This window comes from Pinus tabuliformis, chromosome 9, assembly GCF_031772625.1.
Source record: "Pinus tabuliformis cultivar Carrire ecotype Pingquan chromosome 9, CPIR1, whole genome shotgun sequence".
NCBI classification, from domain to species: domain Eukaryota; kingdom Viridiplantae; phylum Streptophyta; class Pinopsida; order Pinales; family Pinaceae; genus Pinus; species Pinus tabuliformis.
Window position 1 is genome coordinate 33,583,060 of NC_142307.1, and position 20,844 is coordinate 33,603,903.

The 20,844-nt window shown below is 39.8% G+C and overlaps 1 pseudogene; it reads right to left on the reverse strand.

Annotated features, from left to right (window-relative positions):
- Positions 1–1,631: 1,631 nt before the first annotated feature.
- Positions 1,632–20,324, reverse strand: LOC149146970 (DNA damage-binding protein 1a pseudogene; annotated as a pseudogene).
- Positions 20,325–20,844: the final 520 nt, after the last annotated feature.

Consider the following 20,844-nt stretch of genomic DNA (forward strand, 5'->3'; position numbering starts at 1 on the left):
CAAAACCCGTTCTCCTAACATCATTCTATGTTTCAATTATTTTTGTAAAGCTTTCCATAAAGCATTACTTAACCTGTCTATAAATATAGATGATCTGAAAATATAGATAAAAATAATTGAAATGCAACTCCACAAAAACATATTCCTATATTGACAAATGGTAACTCAAAACAACTGACTACAAAAAATAAACAATAGCATATAAAAATAATTAAAATGTAGCCGAAAAACATATTCAATATATGGTAACTCACAACTAATTCTCCTAACAATTCTATATTTCAATTATTTTTGTATAAAATATCCATAAACCATTACTTAACCAGTCCATAAATATAGATTATCTGAAAATACAGGTAAAATAATTAAAATGTAACCCCAGAAAAATAGATTCCTATATTCACAATTGGTAACTCAAAACAAATAACTACGATAAACAAACAACAACAAATAAAATAATTGAAAGGTAACCCAAAAAACATATTCAATATATGGTAACTCAAAATCATTTCTCCTAAATATTTTTGTGAAAGTTGTCCATAAACCATTACTTAACCTGTCCGTAAATATAGATGATCTAAAAATACATATAAAAATAATTGAAATGTAACCCTTCAAAAACATATTCCTATATTGACAAATGGCAACTCAAAACAAAATAACTACAAGAAACAAACAACCGAAGATAAAAATAATTGAAATGTAACCAAAAAAACATATTCAATAAATGGTAACTCGAAAAGATTTCTCCTAACATAATTCTATATTTCAATTATTTTTGTGAAAGCTTTCCATAAACCATTAGTTAACCAGCCCATAAATATAGATGATCTAAAATTACATATAAAAATAATTGAAATGTAACTCCCGAAAACATATTCTTATATTGACAAATGGTAACTCAAAACAAACAACTACAACAAACAAACAACTAATCAAAATAATCGAAATATAACCCAAAAAACATATTCAATAAATGGTAACTCAAATCCAGTTCTCCTAACATAATTCTATATTTCAATTATTTCTGTGAAAAATTTCCATAAACCATTACTTAACCCATCCATAAATATAGATGATTTCAAAATACAAATAAAAATAATTGAAATGTAAACCTATTTTGACAAATGATGACACAACAAATAATAGCAACACAGATAAAAATAATTGAAATGTAACTCAAAAAAACATATTCAAAAACAAATAACTGCAACAAACAAACAACAACAAATAAAAATAATTGAAATGTAACCCAAAAAACATATTCAATAAATGGTAACTCAAATCCAGTTCTCCTAACATAATTCTATATTTCAATTATTTTTGTGAAATTTTTCCATAAACTATTACTTAACATGTCCATAAATGATCTAAAAATACAAATAAAGATAATTAAACTGTAACCCGAAAAACATATTCTTATATTAACAAATGATAACTCAAAACAAATAATTACATTATCAGGGTTAGATGTTAGATAAAAAATAATTGAAATGTAACCCAAAAAGCATATTCAATATATGTAACTCAAAACCAGTTCTCCTAACCAATTACGGCACCAAACAAACCGCAAGCAAAATAATTTTTCCTATTTCAAAAGTACATTGGATAAAAAAATAAAATAAAAGATATCAACGTAAGCTGGTAAGGTATTCCACCATTTTGCATAACTCATCAATAGGAATGGTCATGGCAGTTCCAATTTCGCTCATCCTTTGGCTGTTGAGATCCAGAAAAGACTCAATCAAATCGCCATCCAGCAACTGTTTCACATTTCTTGTGTGACCAGTGTTGAATGACCTCCACTGCTCATGGTTTAAGCCTCCTACTCCTCTTATTACGTTCACAAGATGCATTTGCAGCTTTTGAAGAATTTGATATTGTTCCTCTGGAAGTGATGCGATAAGACCAATCATACCATTAGTTGTTCCAAATATTACTGTAGGAATGGTATTCTCATACAAGGGCAAGGGTTGAGCTAAAGATGCACGCCTGAACTGGTTAACAAGAGCTCCAAGATGGTATTCACCTTCAAGTTTCAATTTTCTTTCCTCTTCTGAATCAATTGCAGCATCGTTCTTTTTCTTCACCACAAAAATGTTGAAATCTTTCTGATCTGTACCAACATACGTATCATCATCCAGAAATTCTACAACAGTCATGTAGTTTACACTATAATCGTGAGCCTTCTCTTCTAATATGCCTCCCCTCTCATCAATATTCTTGTATACCAACAAATACATAGATTGTACACAATCACCAACTAAGATAAAATCCCCATGAGTTTTTACACAGAGTGCAAGCACATGCCCGGGATGTCCACATTCAAACTCCAGCTCCCTGGAAACATCATCACGGATCATCCATTTGTACAAGTCAATCTTTTCGTTGATTCCTGCAACTAATTTTCCATTAAAAGCATTGAGATTGTATACAACTCCCTTTGTCTCCTTCTCTGTAACCAGACGCAGTTGTCTGTTTCCAACCGAAAAGACCAAAATTCGGCCCTTCTTACATATAGTTTCCTGATCAGGATACCGATAAGCTATCCCAACACAACAATAGACAGTGTTATGATCATCTGTAAATGAGCAACTGAGGATTGAACAACCTTCTTCATACATATCCAGTGGATATGATGAAATATTTTCAAATGTATTTTCATCTAAGAGACGAATGAAGTGTTTTTGCATTTCATCATAACCATCCTTCATGCTGCAGATGGAAAATGTTCCAGACTTGTCTTGATAGCAAATACGATATGGGTGTTCCTCGAGATGAACTGATGAGATGTAAATATTCTGAATATTATCGATTGAACCAAAAGAAAGCATGTCTTCCTTTACAACCACAATGCTGTTAGGGAAAGATTTTGAATGGAAAGAACACATATGATTAACTTCTCCCACACTCACATTACTATACGCCAACCTCAGGTTACTACTGCAAATAACTGTGGCCCTGTCACCTAACGCTAACACATGCGTTGCATTCTCATGACGAAAAGTCCTCAGATTTATTCCTTTGCTACCCAAGGAAATCTTTTTCTTTTCCCCGTCAGAAAGCTCCCCACTGCTCACATTCAATTTTAGGTTATATAAGTGCCCATCCCCAAGCCCACACAGCAAGTATGAAATCCCTTCAAATTTACAAAATAAAACAGACCGGGTAACAACATTCTCGGCAAATTGGAGACTTTGAATGAGTTTCAGATCAGGAAGAGAATAAATTCTGATACTTTGGTCTTTCCATAGTCCAACAACTGCCAATTCACTCCGTTTACTATCCTGACCAATAGGAGTTATGTCCATGCAAGATACATCATACTCAATCTTTTTATGTCCCTTCAGTGTTAGGGATCCCTCTCCAATTTCCAAGTAGACAATATTACACCCTCGAGTGGGCAACAAAACCTGGGTAGCACTACCTGTGGCTACTGTTATAGACAATCCTGTGGCGGTGGGGGCTCTCCATTGTTAAATTTTAATTTTAAACAGCGCGCGGCGGTTTTTGAAAACAACCCCGGTCTCCCCGCACCGCCTTTGGCAAATGGCTGTACCCGCAGAGGAGGCCCCGACACAATGAAACTCCGCCACGCGTCCCCTGTACGACGCCGAAAACCGCTCTCCCCGGACGCTAAAGTCCATTTGTTTTGCCCGAGGTTGGCTCCCGAACCTCGTTGGATCAGCCAAGTGTTCTGGGCACGCAACCTCCGCCGTCGATCTCCGGAAGGTGCACGGGCCCACGACAAATCAGATTTTGCGTGAAGTTTTTTTTGTTGTTGACCGCCGAGAACGGAATTAAATGCATTTAATGTTGTTCGTAAGTTTTTGATGGAGGCCTTTAATTTTAGTTATGGGAATATAGTTAATATAGTTATGGGCATACGTCCCATATATTTTTTATATGTTTTCATATATTGTTATGTAAGTCAGCGTGCTGCTAGTTTTTTGATGTAAGGTGTATTGTGGCTGCGGCAGCGTATAGTGGAGTGTGTGATTTTGTTTTGAACGCACAGAAGTGCGAGAAATCACAGAGAACAGGGCTGTAATGTTTGTCCGCCAATGAAAAGCACAAGAATGTTTTGAAACTGATTTTGTAATATCCACAGCAGTGGAAAAACTGTGACTGCAACAGAGTTTGTTTTGTAAATTCCTCTCTGCACAGAGGATGAAATATGTATCAGTTTTTTTTTTGTTTTAAATCAATAGAAGTGTTTGTTGTGACTGTGTAATGGACTGTGTTCTGAGTTAATTTTTTTTTAAAGAGGTTCTCTGCAAAAGATCCTGGACAGAAGAAACAGAGAATTGTCTCTGTGGTGAATATTTTGTTGGTTTTGGTATTTTCCCCATTAAAAATACCCCAACAGTGGTATCAGAGCGAGGCTCAGGCTCTATAAAGAAGTTAAAGAAGCTGAAGGGAGAAGGTTGTTGCTGTAGCAAAACTTCTCAGGCAGACAGAAGACTCAGACAGCGAAGGATTCAGGTATTTTTCATAGCTATCTTGTTTGTTACTGTTGAAGCAGTCAATTGATTTAAAACACACAGTCAAGGATTTAGTGGCATAGTTAAGAATGCAAGGAATGGAAAGCACAAGCATGGGTATGTTCAACACGTAGCTCCCACAGTTTAATGGGAAGAACTATGACTACTGGTCAATAACTATGACAGCCTTATTTGTCTCTCAAGATTTATGGGAAATAGTTGAGGAAGGTTTTGAAGAACCAGCAGATGAAACTGAGTTTAATAGATTAACTCCAGCAGAGAGAGATCTGCTGAAGAGCAATAGGAAGAAAGATTCAAAAGCCCGTGTGTTGTTGTATCTAGCAGTAGACCAGAGTATGTTTCCAAGGTTAGCAGCAGCTAAGACAGCCAATGAAGCATGGCAAACCCTCAAGACATCCTATCAAGGCATGGAGAGAGTGAAGACAACAAAACTATAATTGCTGAGGAAGGATTTTGAGAATCTGTGCATGAAGGAGTCAGATAACATTGACTCATTCTTCACTCATGTGATTGGAGTAATCACACAAATGAGAACTCATGGAGAAACCATTGAAGATAGAAGAATAGTGGAGAAAATATTGAGGGTCTTACCCTCAAGGTTTGATGCCATAGTCACCACCATTGAAGAGACAAAGGATCTCTCAAACTATTCAGTTGATGAGCTACATGCATCACTGATAACACATGAGCAGAGGCTGAGTAGGAATGAAAACTCATCTCTTGAGCAAGCCTTCAAGACCCAGATGTCCTTTGGAAGAGGAAGAGGTCAAGGAAGAGGAAACCAAAGAGGAAGAGGCAGAAGCCAAAACAGAGGAGGAAGGAACAGCTCATCAAATGCACAAGGAAGAGGCAGTAATCCAAATCAGAACCAAGGTCAAGGCAGCAGCCAACAAAGAGATCAGTATCAGGCTCAAGGACAAAGGTATGATAAATCTAATGTTCAATGCTATTATTGCAAAAAGTATGGACATTATGCTAGTGATTATAGAAAGAAACAGCATGATATGAACAGCAGACAAAATGCAAATGTTACAAGAGAAAACAACAGTCAAGAAAATGTCATGTTAGCTTGTAACATGGCTGAAACACATAGTGAGGACATATGGTTTTTAGACTCAGGTTGCAGCAACCATATGACAGGGAATATAGCCCTCTTTTCAGCCTTAAATCAGAATTTGAAATCAGAGGTCACACTAGGAACTGATAGTAAAGTTTCTGTTATGGGAAAAGGGGAGGTAAAAATATTTACAAAGCAAGGAGAAAGGAAAACCATAGCAGATGTCTACTATGTCCCCGGAATGAGATGTAACCTATTGAGTGTTGGACAGCTTATCCAAAAGGGTTACAATGTTTACTTTGTAAAGGATGTGTGCACCATCATGGACATACCACCCAGCAAAAGATGCATCACTGAAGTGAAGATGACAAGGAACAGGATGTTCCCTCTCCGGATCAGGGCAGACATGAAGAACAAAAGGGAAATGGCAACAGTCACCCAAGAGGCCTTCCAAAGCGTGCCAAAGGATGAAAATTGGTTATGGCACTTGAGATTCGGGCATCTAAATTTTGGAGGTCTAAACCTATTAAGCAGAAAAGGAATGGTAAAGGGATTACCATTGATAGAGAAGCCGGACAGCCTTTGTGAAGGTTGTATATTGGGCAAACAACATAGAGAAAGTTTTCCATTAGGGAAAAGTATAAGGGCAAAGGCAGCCTTAGAGATCATCCACTCAGATTTATGTGGACCAATGCAAGCCCCATCATTAGCAGGCAACCTATATTTCTTAACATTCATTGATGACTTTACAAGAAAAACTTGGGCATATTTCCTTTAAAAAAAAAGTGAAGTGTTTGAGAAATTCCAAAATTTTAAAGCACTTGTGGAGAACCAAAGCGGGCTGCATATAAAAGTTTTGAGAACTGATAGAGGAGGTGAGTATATCTCCAATGAATTCCTAAAGGTTTTTAGAGAAAATGGAATTCATAAACATTTTACAACTCGGTACACCCCACAGCAAAATGGAGTTGCTGAAAGGAAGAACAGGACCATCATGGATATGGCAAGGAGCATGCTAAAGGCAAAGCATTTGCCAAATGAGTATTGGGCTGAAGCTGTACATTGTGCAGTTTATATACTGAACAGGTGTCCTACAAAAGCAGTCATGAACAAAGTTCCAGAAGAGGCATGGAGTGGGAGAAAGCAAGGAGTCACCCACATGAGAGTTTTTGGATGTGTGGCCTATGCACACATTCCGGATCAGCTAAGGAGGAAGTTGGACAACAAAGGGGAGAAATGTATTTTCATTGGATAAAGTGAGGAATCCAAAGCCTACAGGCTGTACATCCCATCTACCAAGAAGTTCTTTGTTGGCGGGGATGTTCAATTCATTGAGGAAGAAGCTTGGGATGGAAGCATAGAGAAAACAGTGAATGTTAAAAACTGTTTGTCTCATGATGAGGATGAAGCATTGAAGAGGAAGTGGCTGAAATGAATCCCCAAACAGCAGCACCAACTCAAGAACAGCAAGGAACACCTTTGAGGATCAATGAGAGTGCTTCTCCAAGCACACCACAAGGAGGAAACTCAAGTGCATCTTCAAGCACTTGCACACCAAGTGAAAGAGGGAAGAAATTTAGAAATCTAAGTGAAATTTATGAAGAAGGAATGAATTCCTTATTTGCCTTGTATTGTCATGTTGATGATCCTATTCATTTCGAGGATGCAATTAAAGATAGAAAATGGATAGAAGCTATGGATGAGGAGATGAATGCCATAGAGAGAAACAAAACATGGGATTTGGTTGAGTTACCAAAAGGCAAAGAAGTCATTGGTGTGAAATGGGTCTACAAGACCAAGAGCAATGCTGAAGGCAAGATTGAAAGGCATAAAGCAAGGCTGGTTGTCAAAGGCTACAAGCAGCAGTATGGGAGAGATTATGAGGAGACTTTCGCCTCGGTTGCAAGAATGGAAACCGTGAGAGCAGTGATGTCCATAGCAGCACAAAACAAATGGAAAGTCTACCAAATGGATGTGAAATCAGCATTCCTAAATGGAGTGTTAATGGAAGAGGTTTATGTGGAACAACCTCTCGGATATGAGAAGAAAGGTGAAGAGCACAAAGTGTGCAAATTGAAGAAATCTCTTTATGGGCTGAAGCAAGCACCAAGAGCATGGTACAACATGATAGATTCATATCTCTTGGATAATGAATTTGACAAATGTGAAGGAGAACCCACAATATACATCAAGGAAAAGGATGGTAAAATTTTGATTGTTGTCTTGTATGTTGATGATGTTATTTTTACTGGAAATGATATTTATCTTATTGAGAATTTTAAATCAGTCATGAAGGATGAATTTGAAATGATTGACATGGGTTTGTTGAGATACTTCTTAGGCATAGAAGTAGATCAAAATGAAAAAGGAATTTTTATATATCAAGAAAGATATGTAAATCAAGTTTTGGGCAGATTTAACATGCAAGAGTGCAAGGCAGCAATCACTCCCACAGTGATGGGATTAAAGCTCAGCAGAGAGGACAGCAGCAAGGATTTTGATCCTAGCTTGTATAAAAGCATTGTGGGCAGCCTTATGTATTTAATAGCAACTAGGCCTGATTTAATGTATGCCGTTAGTTTGATTTCCAGATTTATGGAGAGGCCAAAGGAGGTACATTGGCAGGCAGCAAAGAGAATTTTGAGGTATGTCAAAGGTACCAAAATGTTTGGAATTCTATATCATGCCTCAGAACATTCAGATTTGGTTGGATACACTGATAACGATTGGGCTGGAAGTGTAGATGATCGGAAGAGCACTTCCGGTTATGTTTTTAACATGGGTTCAGGAGCCATTTCATGGGCTTCTAAGAAGCAGTCCATTGTAGCATTATCTACAGCAGAGGCCGAATATGTGGCAGCCACAGCAGCAGCGTGTCAGGCAGTATGGATGAGAAGGATGTTGAGAAGCTTAGGCCAAGAGCAGGCAAAAGCAACAGTGGTCTTTTGTGACAATAGCTCAGCTATTGCTTTGTCAAAGAATTCAGTGTTTCATAAGAGAATGAAACACATCGATACAAGGTTTCACTACATCAGAGAATTGGTGAACAATGGTGAAATTTCCCTAGAACATTGCAGGACCCAGGAACAGGTTGCAGACATCTTGACAAAGCCACTAGTTTAGAAGAGTTTCAAATTTTTGAGAAAATGCTTGGGAATGACCGAACGCGCGGCTGTTAAAATTAAAGGGGAGTGCTAAATTTTAATTTTAAACAGCGCGGCGGTTTTTGAAAACAACCCGGGTCTCCCCGCACCGCCTTTGGCAAAAGGCTGTACCCGCAGAGGAGGCCCCGACACAATGAAACTCCGCCACACGTCCCCTGTACGACGCCGAAAACCGCTCTCCCCGGACGCTAAAGTCCGTTTGTTTTTCCCGAGGTTGGCTCCCAAACCTTGTTGGATCAGCCAAGTGTTCTGGGCACGCAACCTCCGCCGTCGATCTCCGGAATGTGCACGGGCCCACGACAAATCAGATTTTGCGTGAAGTTTTTTTTGTTGTTGACCGCCGAGAAGGGAATTAAATGCATTTAATGTTGTTCGTAAGTTTTTGATGGAGGCCTTTAATTTTAGTTATGGGCATATAGTTAATATAGTTATGGGCATACGTCCCATATATTTTTTATATGTTTTCATATATTGTTATGTAAGTCAGCGTGCTGTTAGTTTTTTTATGTAAGGTGTATTGTGGCTGCGGCAGCGTATAGTGGAGTGTGTGATTTTGTTTTGAACGCACAACAGTGCGAGAAATCACAGAGAACAGGGTTGTAATGTTTGTTCGCCAATGAAAAGCATAGGAATGTTTTGAAACTGATTTTGTAATATCCACAGCAGTGGAAAAACTGTGACTGCAACGGAGTTTGTTTTGTAAATTCCTCTCTGCACAGAGGATGAAATATGTATCAGTTTTTTTTTTGTTTTAAATCAATAGAAGTGTTTGTTGTGACTGTGTAATGGACTGTGTTCTGAGTTAATTTTTTTTTAAAGAGGTTCTCTGCAAAAGATCCTGGAAAGAAGAAACAGAGAATTGTCTCTGTGGTGAATATTTTGTTGGTTTTGGTATTTTCCCCATTAAAAATACCCCAACATCCATTCAGACAATATCTGTCCAGAAGACGCACTCATTAATCTCACAGAACTTGTTGTTACTTGAACAAGCTGGTCATGAATAGCATCTTCACAGAACAAGGAAGGAGCATTGGTGAGCTCCAGTATTGTAGCAATAATGCTACAACTCCTGGGGCTTCCTGTCTCTTAATTTTATCAACCCGGTAGTTCGTACAAACTTGGAAGCGGCGGTGCTATATGCACAAGTACTAGCTCTTGTCGCAACTGTCACTTGGTCAGCTGGCACAAGTCCGCTAGGGCTCAAGCCAACTTCTATAGGCTCTCAGAAGAAGCTCGCTAATTGATGGACGAAAGCTAATCTCAAAGGAAAGCTACTTTACTTGACAAAAATGAACTGAAAGCGAATCAAAGCATGTAAACCTAGGAAACCCTAATTTAACTAGTCTAACCTCTACAACGCAAAGAATGTAAATGCAACCTCTACCAATGCTGTCATTACCTCTAATAAGTGAAAATGCATGGATCTAAACTACTTGCATCATGAAAGTTATGTTTTTGTATTTTTCCTTTAAGTGTGTGGAATGATTGTGATCTTGTGCTAACTAGGGTTTGGTTGTGCAGATGGGATGGAGAAGGAAGGAAAGTGTGGGATAGGTTGGGGAGGCTAGGAGAGGTCCCTAGGGATCCTTGGCATCCATCCACAGAGGTTCCTCGCATTCAGATGCTCAGCAACCGAGAGAGTGGCCTCCTACAGGATGGCTGTGGAGGATCCTACAGGATACTCTGTTTTCTACAGGATAGTCCTGTAGGTCTTCTACAGGATGTTTTCGAATTGGATTTTTGAGGATGGATGGTTGATGGAAGATGCATGGATGGTTATAGGGGTAGGATGGGGGTCTGAAGTGACCTAGGAACTGATGGATGGAGTGATGAGATGATATGTGGAAGGCTGATTTGGCTTTAAGGTAGTTGAGGCAACAATGGAGAAGAAGGTAAGGTTACTTGGCAAAAGAGAAGATGGGAGATGAGCGAACAGACTTGGTGATGGAGGAGCTAATCTGAACGAGGCTTAGATGAACAAGGAGGTGATGAAGGTGATAGAGATGCCCTACACAATTCTTATTCAAACAAATCAATGAATTCTTGCAAACAAACCAAGTCCTAGCTAACTCAATCCAACGGTTAATGAATGAATAAACAACAGCCTTGTTTGAAAAGAGAACCATATACATCACATGAGAAAGAACATGCCAAAATATCTAAATGCATAAAAACTCCTACCAATCTATTATAAACATGAGAAGCTACTTGAACCATCAAAAGAAACCTAAGTAACAAAGCACGAATTAAATCTAAAGAGCAGATTTTATTTCAAGAACACAACAAGGACACATCAATATAAACAAGGGAGGTACTGGGCACTTGAGATGGGCCCAACCCCAAGAACTACAGCCTCCCAAGAGAGAGTTAGAGCTGGTGCAAAGCTGGATCCATCTTTATTAATCAAGAAATGAAAAGTACATCAAAATTGTCCATAAGGAGAGCTTGAGAATGAGCTGAAAGCAAAGCTAATCCATGGCCTAAAAATCGAACTACAAGCTAGCTAACTAATGGCTAAAACAAAATGACTAACTAGCTACAAAAATGACTACCAACTAGCTAACAAAAATGACCAACCACTAGCTAACCAAAATGAGACCCCAAGCCTTCTTATTTATACAATTTGAGGACCCAATAGTCCTCCTAAAAGTTAGGGACTTGGCTGCCCAAGACTTGGAGTTAACAGCAGTCCAATTTGACTTGCTTGGCTGCCCTTGTGCTCATTAATTTGGTGGCCTTTGAACTCCGAGCTGATGGTGGAGAATTCGAGGTAAGGGTCCATAAATGAGGGGGGACACCTTCCTACAAATCCTCTAGCTTGTTCTCCCACGAATTTGGCTGCCAAGTGCTCATTAAGACCTTCAATTTTGCCTCCAAGTTGACCAACAAGGCTACACAAAGCACCCATTAGACTTGTTGGCATAATGACTAACCAAATTCACTCTATTAACATAAAAATAATCAAAAACATGCAATAAACAAATGAGAATGGTGGACTAAGCCAAATTAGGAGGTTGAATGAGCCCAAATAATTGTACATTTTTGGGGCTCATCATCACCCCCCTAGTGAAAGTGTTGCTCATCCTCTGAGCAACCAAATCTCTCCCCTTGTCTTTGATGGCCCTGGTGACGTCCTTGGCTAGCATCTTGGCCGATTTCTCCTTTGGCTTCCCTCTTTTCACTTTCCTGTAGAAACTGTTCTGTCTTCCTGTAGAAACTGTTCTGTCTTCCTGTAGAAACAGTCTGCTAGCTTCAATGAACTGCCCGAGAATAGATATTGCATGCCGAAGCTGGATGGGAATCACTGTTTTTCCATTGGTTAATCCTTGATTCACGTTTCTATTCCTGACATGACAATACTTTCCGACTGCGGAAACTTTCTTTGCTTCATAAAATGCTTACTGCAATAGCAAATATAATAACAGATTTGTATCCCACAGCCAACCCAAATATAACATTAGTTGCTGCTTCCAGTCCTGCATGAATCGGCAACATCTTGGACAGGGCTGTAAGCATTACTAGTGCAGTATTCAGTGACAAAACCAATAACAAGGCCAGACCACAAACCAATAGCACCACAGAAGAAAAGCTCCCAGTTCTTTACAACCTTATGGGCACCAAAATTGAAGATAGTGAAGGATGAAGGCAATGCAACTAGGCTGACAGCAGCAATGCCAATAGTCATCACTACTGTGGAGACAATAAGTTGCTCTTTCAATGCAGGCTCAATTTCCTTCACGGCCTTGATCTCAAATATGTTAGTTGCAAATAGATTTGTGATTAAGCAAGCAGTGATACCCATTGAACTAATAAGCAAGGGATAACACATGGCAGTAAGATCATGAGAGTTTCCAAATGATGATATGGATGCAACAACCAGAGCTGCACAGGAAGATTCAGCGTCATCTGAAACAGTTTTCCCCTTGTCAAGTATTACTTCTACATCCTCTTCGCTGACTCCTTTTAGACTTTATCATCAACAAACAAAGAAACATATTCCGGTGACATTGTATTCGAATTAATAAAGAATTCAAATGATGAATTCAAAGCGTTTTGGAAAGTTTTATCTTTGCTAAATGCCATGCTAATAATGTTGTCATACTTATCAAGAAGGTGTTGCACAAAGCCAACTGAATCTTTCAGCGTTTTCCTTCCGCAGAGCTGTTCTCTGCCTTTCCTGTAGACGACATCCTGTAGAAACAAGTGAGAATTTTTTTTTTATTTTTTATTTTTATGAAACGACAGAAATCTAAGGAATCAGGTAGAAATCTTGTAGAGCATCATTGGTTAATTGATCTGGAAGTGGTAGACATGCGCTTCAGTTGACTGCAGTTAAACAGAGAGTGGTGAGAGTCAGCCAAGCATCATTTAATTTCAACGTGATTTTTGGTGAGGGAGTGAAGTGGCCAAGTGCACGTTGGCCCCATGCAACTGTTGTCTCCATTGCATTTTTTAACTAGTTGTTTTCTGCTGTTAATCTCATCCATCAAGCACGCTGAAGTCTAACTGTCCATCACTACCCGTTTCCAATTTTCCTCTTGAGTTGGCTGAGCACACGTGTCGTATCCACCCACCAAGTGCTGTTGAACTGGATGAGGGTGGCCAGTTAGCTGGCCACCGATTTGTCTAAATCCAACCATCTCATTGTTCACGCAGATTTCGAATTACATTCATGCAACAGAGGAATTAGTTTAGTCACGTACCTTCAAGTCGACCGGCTGCTGTGAAGCTCTTTGCTGATGCATGCTTGGATTCCTGCTTGCATGTGGCTTGGCTGCTAATCTTTGATTTTTTTTTCATGTGCAGGTGTCCTCTGGCCGGATCCAAGCTCCAGACAATCGTTTCCACGTTCAAATCTGCACGTCCAAGCTGCTGTTGCTGCATCTTCACCAAACCAGAACTTGTTTTCGACATTTCTCCCAAACGCCAAAGCGGATCTAGCTGAAACTTGCTGAGCATGTTTCTACCATCATGATGCATCTCCCATAGCCAATTCGTGATCAATGGATGCACGGATTTCGAGAAAATTGGAAAATGGCTGAAGATTTCAGAGCTCGATTTCTCGGAAACCGTGCATCGGAATTGGCTGAAACTGCTTGGGTAGGCTACTATCATCCATGTGCATCTCCCCATGAAACAGGTTTTGAAACTGATGCACGGTTATGGAGAAAATGCAAAAATGGCTGATGGTGATGGAGGCTGATTTCTTGGAAACCGTGCACCGGAATTGCATGAAAATGCTCAGGCATGTTGTCATCGACCTTGTACAATCCCCCATAAAATGGTTTGTCAAATGGATGCATGGTTCTCAAGTTATGGCAAAAACAAATTCTGCTCTATGTGTTTTTGGCTTCAAGGCATTTTGCATGTGTTTGCATGGTATGACAAAATGAATTTTTGCTGTGATGCAGGTATGGAGATGATGGAGGATGAGTTGGAAGACTACAGGAGGACTCTTGAACCTTTGAGGAAGCTACCATGCTTGCAAAACCACTTTTTGAAATGCAAGCCTAGTTTCCCACAATTTCTACAGGAAGATCCTGTAGAAGCACAATGAGAGGCACAAGGAGGTGGAAGAATGATGGAGAAAGGCAAGGGATGGACACACCAGTGCTTGTAGGCCTAATCAACAGATTCCCACCATTAGATTCATTTTTGAGATTGAATTTGGCTCGTCCAAAGGTTCTACAGGATGTTTCCTGTAGAAATATAGAGCATCCTGTAGAAAACACAGTTTGGAGGAAAGAAGCATAATGTCATGAAAAGAATGATGGAAAAGGGGTGAGGAGTGGACACATAGATGAGTGTAGGCCTCATGGACATATTCCAAGCCTTCAGGTCCTCTTTGGAGATCAATTTGGCTTTTTTGTAAGCTTCCTGTAGAAGATATGAAACTTCCTGTAGAAGGCACAAAAACTCCTTTGTCTTTGATTTGAATGCTCCTCCTATCATGAAACGTCCTTCTTTAACCTGCAATGTCATTTCTGCAACATGAAATGGAGATTAGCTTTTTATTTTTTTCTTTTTTTTTTCTCTTCTTTTTTTTTGAAAAACAACTAGGGCGCCTCATGGAGGTTTTCACCCTAATTGCTTGCCTTCGGCGCCTCCAAGGGAGGTTTTCACCCAAAGATCTTTTTCTCTTTTCTCTTTTTTCCAACCCATTGACCGCCTCATGGAGGTTTTCAATCAATGAGCCGATCTAAGGCGCCTCTGAGGAGGTTTTCACCTTAGATTTCTATTTTCCTCTTTTTTCATTTTTTTGTCTTTCTCTTTTTCTCTTTTTTTTTCTTTTTCCTTTTTTCCTACCCTACCCTACTTGAAAAACAAAATCATTTTCAAGTATAAGAATACTTCCAATGGAGCCATGTGCACATCGAGATTAGAGAAAAAACGATGTGAGGGCTCGAAATGCATGCTTTGACAACGATCCAGATTTCAGAGACAAGATGATCTGACTTTGAATGGATCAAACATAGATGAGGAAGAGAGTACTGCTGCAACTTAGTGACCTTCTGAAACCATATCTCAATATAGCTTTGATATCCTTGGTTCTTTTGCTGCTCTGGATCATTCTTCATGTCACTTTCTATCATGACTTTCTCATCTTCCTCCTTTTGTTGATCTTTCTCTTGAGTACATGGAGGATTTGATAATAACCATGAGGGAACTCTCTCGGTCTCTGATTTAGATCTCTTCTCTTCATCAAGTGCAGCCCATGGTTCTTTGATCTCTTCTTTTGAATCTTCTTTTGCTTTTGGTCCTTCAATGCTTTCAAGATGATCTCTTTTTTGCATTGCTTTCCCTGAGCTTTGGTGAACATCATTGAGCTCACGAGGAATCATTTGCACATGTTGTGCCTCAGATTTGAAATTGGGTTGAGCTGCTCCATTGCATGGTTTTGGAAATGGAGGTACGGGTAGCTGAGTGGAGGTGTGAAATTGAGATGGAGATGGATGGCATTGGGGTTGGGTAGGCATTTGGGGTTGCCTTGGTGTAGGAGGAGGCGATGGTTGTGGATGAGCAGGTGGTGGAGGAAAATGAGCAGGATGAGAGTTGTACTGGGGCCTCCACTCCTGATAAGGTGCATTCCACTGAGGCTGTGGCTGAGCATAAGAGTGAAATGAATGAGCAACTGGTTGGGCATAATATGGATCTGTGAAGGAACAAGGAGAATATGACCAAGGAGGAGGTGTAGACCAGGAAGGATGAGCAGGGGGATCCCAAGAAGGCATGAAAGTGGCTTGATAAGGGTCATAATAGGTCTCGGGTATCCCTTGCAGCTCCTGCTGGTAAGATCTAGGTCCATGTGGCCTCCTTTGGTTCATATAATAGAGCGATTCAGTGGCTCCCTTGGCTCTTTGATATGCAGCTTTGATTCTGGGCAAGGAAGGGAACTGATCTGTAGGATGGTATTCTTCACATACAAAACACACTTCTAGGGAGTGCATTGGACATTCGTTCCTAAGATGCTTTTTAAGGCACCTAGGACAAAAAATGACCAAAGCCCTCTTGGCTTCTTCTTGCTTCTTTTGGATCCGCAAGGTATCCAGTTGCATGGCAAGGAACTGCCTCATGTCACTCTTGAAATCTTCGATCTGATTTGCAAATTCATCTTTGGATAAGGGACTGCTCCCAACATTTCTGCTTGTAGCCATTTGCTTCAGAGGAATGTTTCTTCTTCTTCTCCCCTGGAGGTTCTTCAGATATGTCTTGATGTCCACCCAGGGGTCCTTTCATCACAGCCATCGAAGAAGAACGTTGGCTGTGTGAAGCAGTGGGGGTGTTGTGCAATCATTTTTCTAACTTATCTCTACTCCTACAAAGCATGAAATAGATTGAACTGCAACTAACTATCTTGCGAAATTGAAAGGACTAATCTATTTTTCTCAAATGAAATTGCAAGAATGAAATGCTAGTCTACACTTGCGGAATTGAAATGCTAATCTACGCTTGCAGAATTGAAAGGCTATTCTAGGAAAGCAGGAAATGCTAATCTATGAAAGCAGGAAATACTAATCTAGGAAAGCAAGAAAGGCTAATCTACTTTTGCATAAATGAAATTGCATAATGGAAATGAAATAAACTACTTAGAAGAAGGTTGTAGTAGAAAATAGAAGAATAGCAACAATCACCAATACTCTGCCGCTTCCCCGGCAACGGCGCCAAAAAGATGGTGAGCTCCAGTATTGTAGCAATAATGCTACAACTCCTGGGGCTTCCTGTCTCTTAGTTTTATCAACCCGGTAGTTCGTACAAACTTGGAAGCGGCGGTGCTATATGCACAAGTACTAGCTCTTGTCGCAGCTGTCACTTGGTCAGCTGGCACAAGTCCGCTAGGGCTCAAGCCAACTTCTATAGGCTCTAAGAAGAAGCTCGCTAATTGATGGATGAAAGCTAATCTCAAAGGAAAGCTACTTTACTTGACAAAAATGAACTGAAAGCGAATCAAAGCATGTAAACCTAGGAAACCCTAATTTAACTAGTCTAACCTCTACAATGCAAAGAATGTAAATGCAACCTCTACCAATGCTGTCATTACCTCTAATAAGTGAAAATGCATGGATCTAAACTACTTGCATCATGAAAGTTATGTTTTTGTATTTTTCCTTTAAGTGTGTGGAATGATTGTGATCTTGTGCTAACTAGGGTTTGGTTGTGCAGATGGGATGGAGAAGGAAGGAAAGTGTGGGATAGGTTGGGGAGGCTAGGAGAGGTCCCTAGGGATCCTTGGCATCCATCCACAGAGGCTCCTCGCATTCATATGCTCAGCAACCGAGAGAGTGGCCTCCTACAGGATGGTTGTGGAGGATCCTACAGGATACTCTGTTTTCTACAGGATAGTCCTGTAGGTCTTCTACAGGATGTTTTCGAATTGGATTTTTGAGGATGGATGGTTGATGGAAGATGCATGGATGGTTATAGGGGTAGGATGGGGGTCTGAAGTGACCTAGGAACTGATGGATGGAGTGATGAGATGATATGTGGAAGGCTGATTTGGCTTTAAGGTAGTTGAGGCAACAATGGAGAAGAAGGTAAGGTTACTTGGCAAAAGAGAAGATGGGAGATGAGCGAACAGACTTGGTGATGGAGGAGCTGATCTGAACGAGGCTTAGATGAACGAGGAGGTGATGAAGGTGATAGAGATGCCCTACACAATGCTTATTCAAACAAATCAATGAATTCTTGCAAACAAACCAAGTCCTAGCTAACTCAATCCAACGGTTAATGAATGAATAAACAGCAGCCTTGTTTGAAAAGAAAACCATATACATCACATGAGAAAGAACATGCCAAAATATCTAAATGCATACAAACTCCTACCAATCTATTATAAACATGAGAAGCTACTTGAACCATCAAAAGAAACCTAAGTAACAAAGCACGAATTAAATCTAAAGAGCAGATTTTATTTCAAGAACGCAGCAAGGACACATCAATATAAACAAGGGAGGTACTGGGCGCTTGAGATGGGCCCAACCCCAAGAACTACAGCCTCCCAAGAGAGAGTTAGAGCTGGTGCAAAGCTGGATCCATCTTTATTAATCAAGAAATGAAAAGTACATCAAAATTGTCCATAAGGAGAGCTTGAGAATGAGCTGAAAGCAAAGCTAATCCATGGCCTAAAAATCGAACTACAAGCTAGCTCACTAATGGCTAAAACAAAATGACTAACTAGCTACAAAAATGACTACCAACTAGCTAACAAAAATGACCAACCACTAGCTAACCAAAATGAGACCCCAAGCCTTCTTATTTATACAATTTGAGGACCCAACATTCCTCCTAAAAGTTAGGGACTTGGCTGCCCAAGACTTGGAGTTAACAGCAGTCCAACTTGACTTGCTTGGCTGCCCTTGTGCTCATTAATTTGGTGGCCTTTGAACTCCGAGCTGATGGTGGAGAATTCGAGGTAAGGGTCCATAAATGAGGGGGGACACCTTCCTACAAATCCTCTAGCTTGTTCTCCCACGAATTTGGCTGCCAAGTGCTCATTAAGACCTTCAATTTTGCCTCCAAGTTGACCAACAAGGCTACACAAAGCACCCATTAGACTTGTTGGCATAATGACTAACCAAATTCACTCTATTAACATAAAAATAATCAAAAACATGCAATAAACAAATGAGAATGGTGGACTAAGCCAAATTAGGAGGTTGAATGAGCCCAAATAATTGTACATTTTTGGGGCTCATCAAGCATGAAGGACAAATCCTTGTATTTCATGTGTTTCTTCTAGCTCATCATTTGAGTTAATGGCAAGTACACGAGTCTCACCAAGAAAGCTCAGCACCAAATAAGTGTCAAAATCGTCACGAGTCGAAGAAGCTCGTAATGGCCACATTCCCTTTACATCTGCAAACTCTGCAGCTGCATGCTCGTTGATTCGTATGCCACTCCTGAGAATGTGAAGGCAACCATGGTTGAATCCTCCAGAACAAGTCACGATGTGTTCTTGTCCACCATGATCAACAACACAAAAGTCCACGATTGGACCAAGGTTAACATATGTTTCCACAACTGAAAATCCCACTGATCCATATATAGAATCCGGGGGAAGATGCAGTTTGACAAGTTGTGAATCTCCTTCATCAGACCCAATGTACACAAATCCATTCTCTAAATAAAAGATTGTTGAAGCAACATATGTGTCACCTAGCAGATCTATATTGAGACCAGTAACCGTTCCCTTTTCATGAATGAGAGAAAGCAAGTGAAGGTGACCCATGTGGTCACCGAGCAGATATTGAGAATCATGGACATGGAATAAGCCTGAATGATAGTCATTGAGTTGGGTGTGGGAACAGCTTTGAATACTACAGAGGGAGAGGGACTGAAATAAGCAATGGTCTTCTCACCAATAATAATAACACCTCCAAAAGGCATGGGAACAAGTATTAACATACGGGCACCATGGTCTAAATTGGGCACAGACCAGGGCATCTCCTTAAAATCCCTTCCTTTTACATCTACCTCGTATGTTCTTACTTGCAGTTCATCTCCATTCATACAACTGAGTTGTTGTTGGTATAACACATCAATTGTGGGCTTTGAACAACCATACAAGAACTTGATATCCACAACTTCAACAGTTTTGTCTAGCATGATATCGAAAGCGTGTGTAACTCCTGCAACACCATCATATGCTAAAATTGTAAATACGCCATCATAGAGGTGGAGTCCAATGACTCGACAATCCGGATCAACCATAACAATCTCATGTCCACTCTTGAGAGGGATCGCATAAAAATCCCAGACATTTGCGACAAAATCCCAGACATTTGCAACAGCCCTGGTAATAAGCTCACGGCCCCCGTTATTATTCCACTGAACAACACTCAACTTGTATTCTTCTTTGGAAATAACAAGAGAATCCTGCTGCTCCCCAGCAGGTCGGAACAGTTCAAGCGCTGCGATTCGGCCATAGATTGGTACTTGTAGAACTTTTTGTAAACCCTGAGAGGAGAGAGAATGGATCTCAATCAAGGTGCTTTTTGCAATGATGAGATTAATGTCGCTAGGACCAGTAAAGTTGCCCACGCAACAATGAGTCACAGCAATGGGCTTATGGACACTTACAACGTAGTTCCACATATTCATCTTCTACCCCTTGAAAAGATCTAGCCTCGGGTTAACGGCAACAAGTGCTTCTGCTCTCCTAATTCGGCAGCAACAAACGACTGAACCTCAAGAAAATTTTCCTGAGGCAGCAACAAACTAGTGAACTCTGAGAAAGAAAATTCTCCTTCCGCCGCAACAAACCAATGAACCTCAAGAAAGGAAGTTTTCTTCCACAGCAATAAACCAGTGAACTCCAAGAACCACAAACCCTTTAGATATATATATATACAATCTTCTCTAAGGAAATGCCCACATTTAAGGAGTCACACCGACGATTCAATTAATTGGGTATTATGGCCTATATTAGTAAGGATATGTATTTCTTGTAGTCTAGCATCCCCGCCTATATTATCTAGGAAGGTTGATAGTTTTTATTTAAATTATTAAAAAAAAAAAATCAAATATTAAAAATTATTTTAAATAAATAGATAATTTATTTTTTAAAAATATTATATATATATATATATATAATTTTTATTAATTCTTTAAAAATATATTT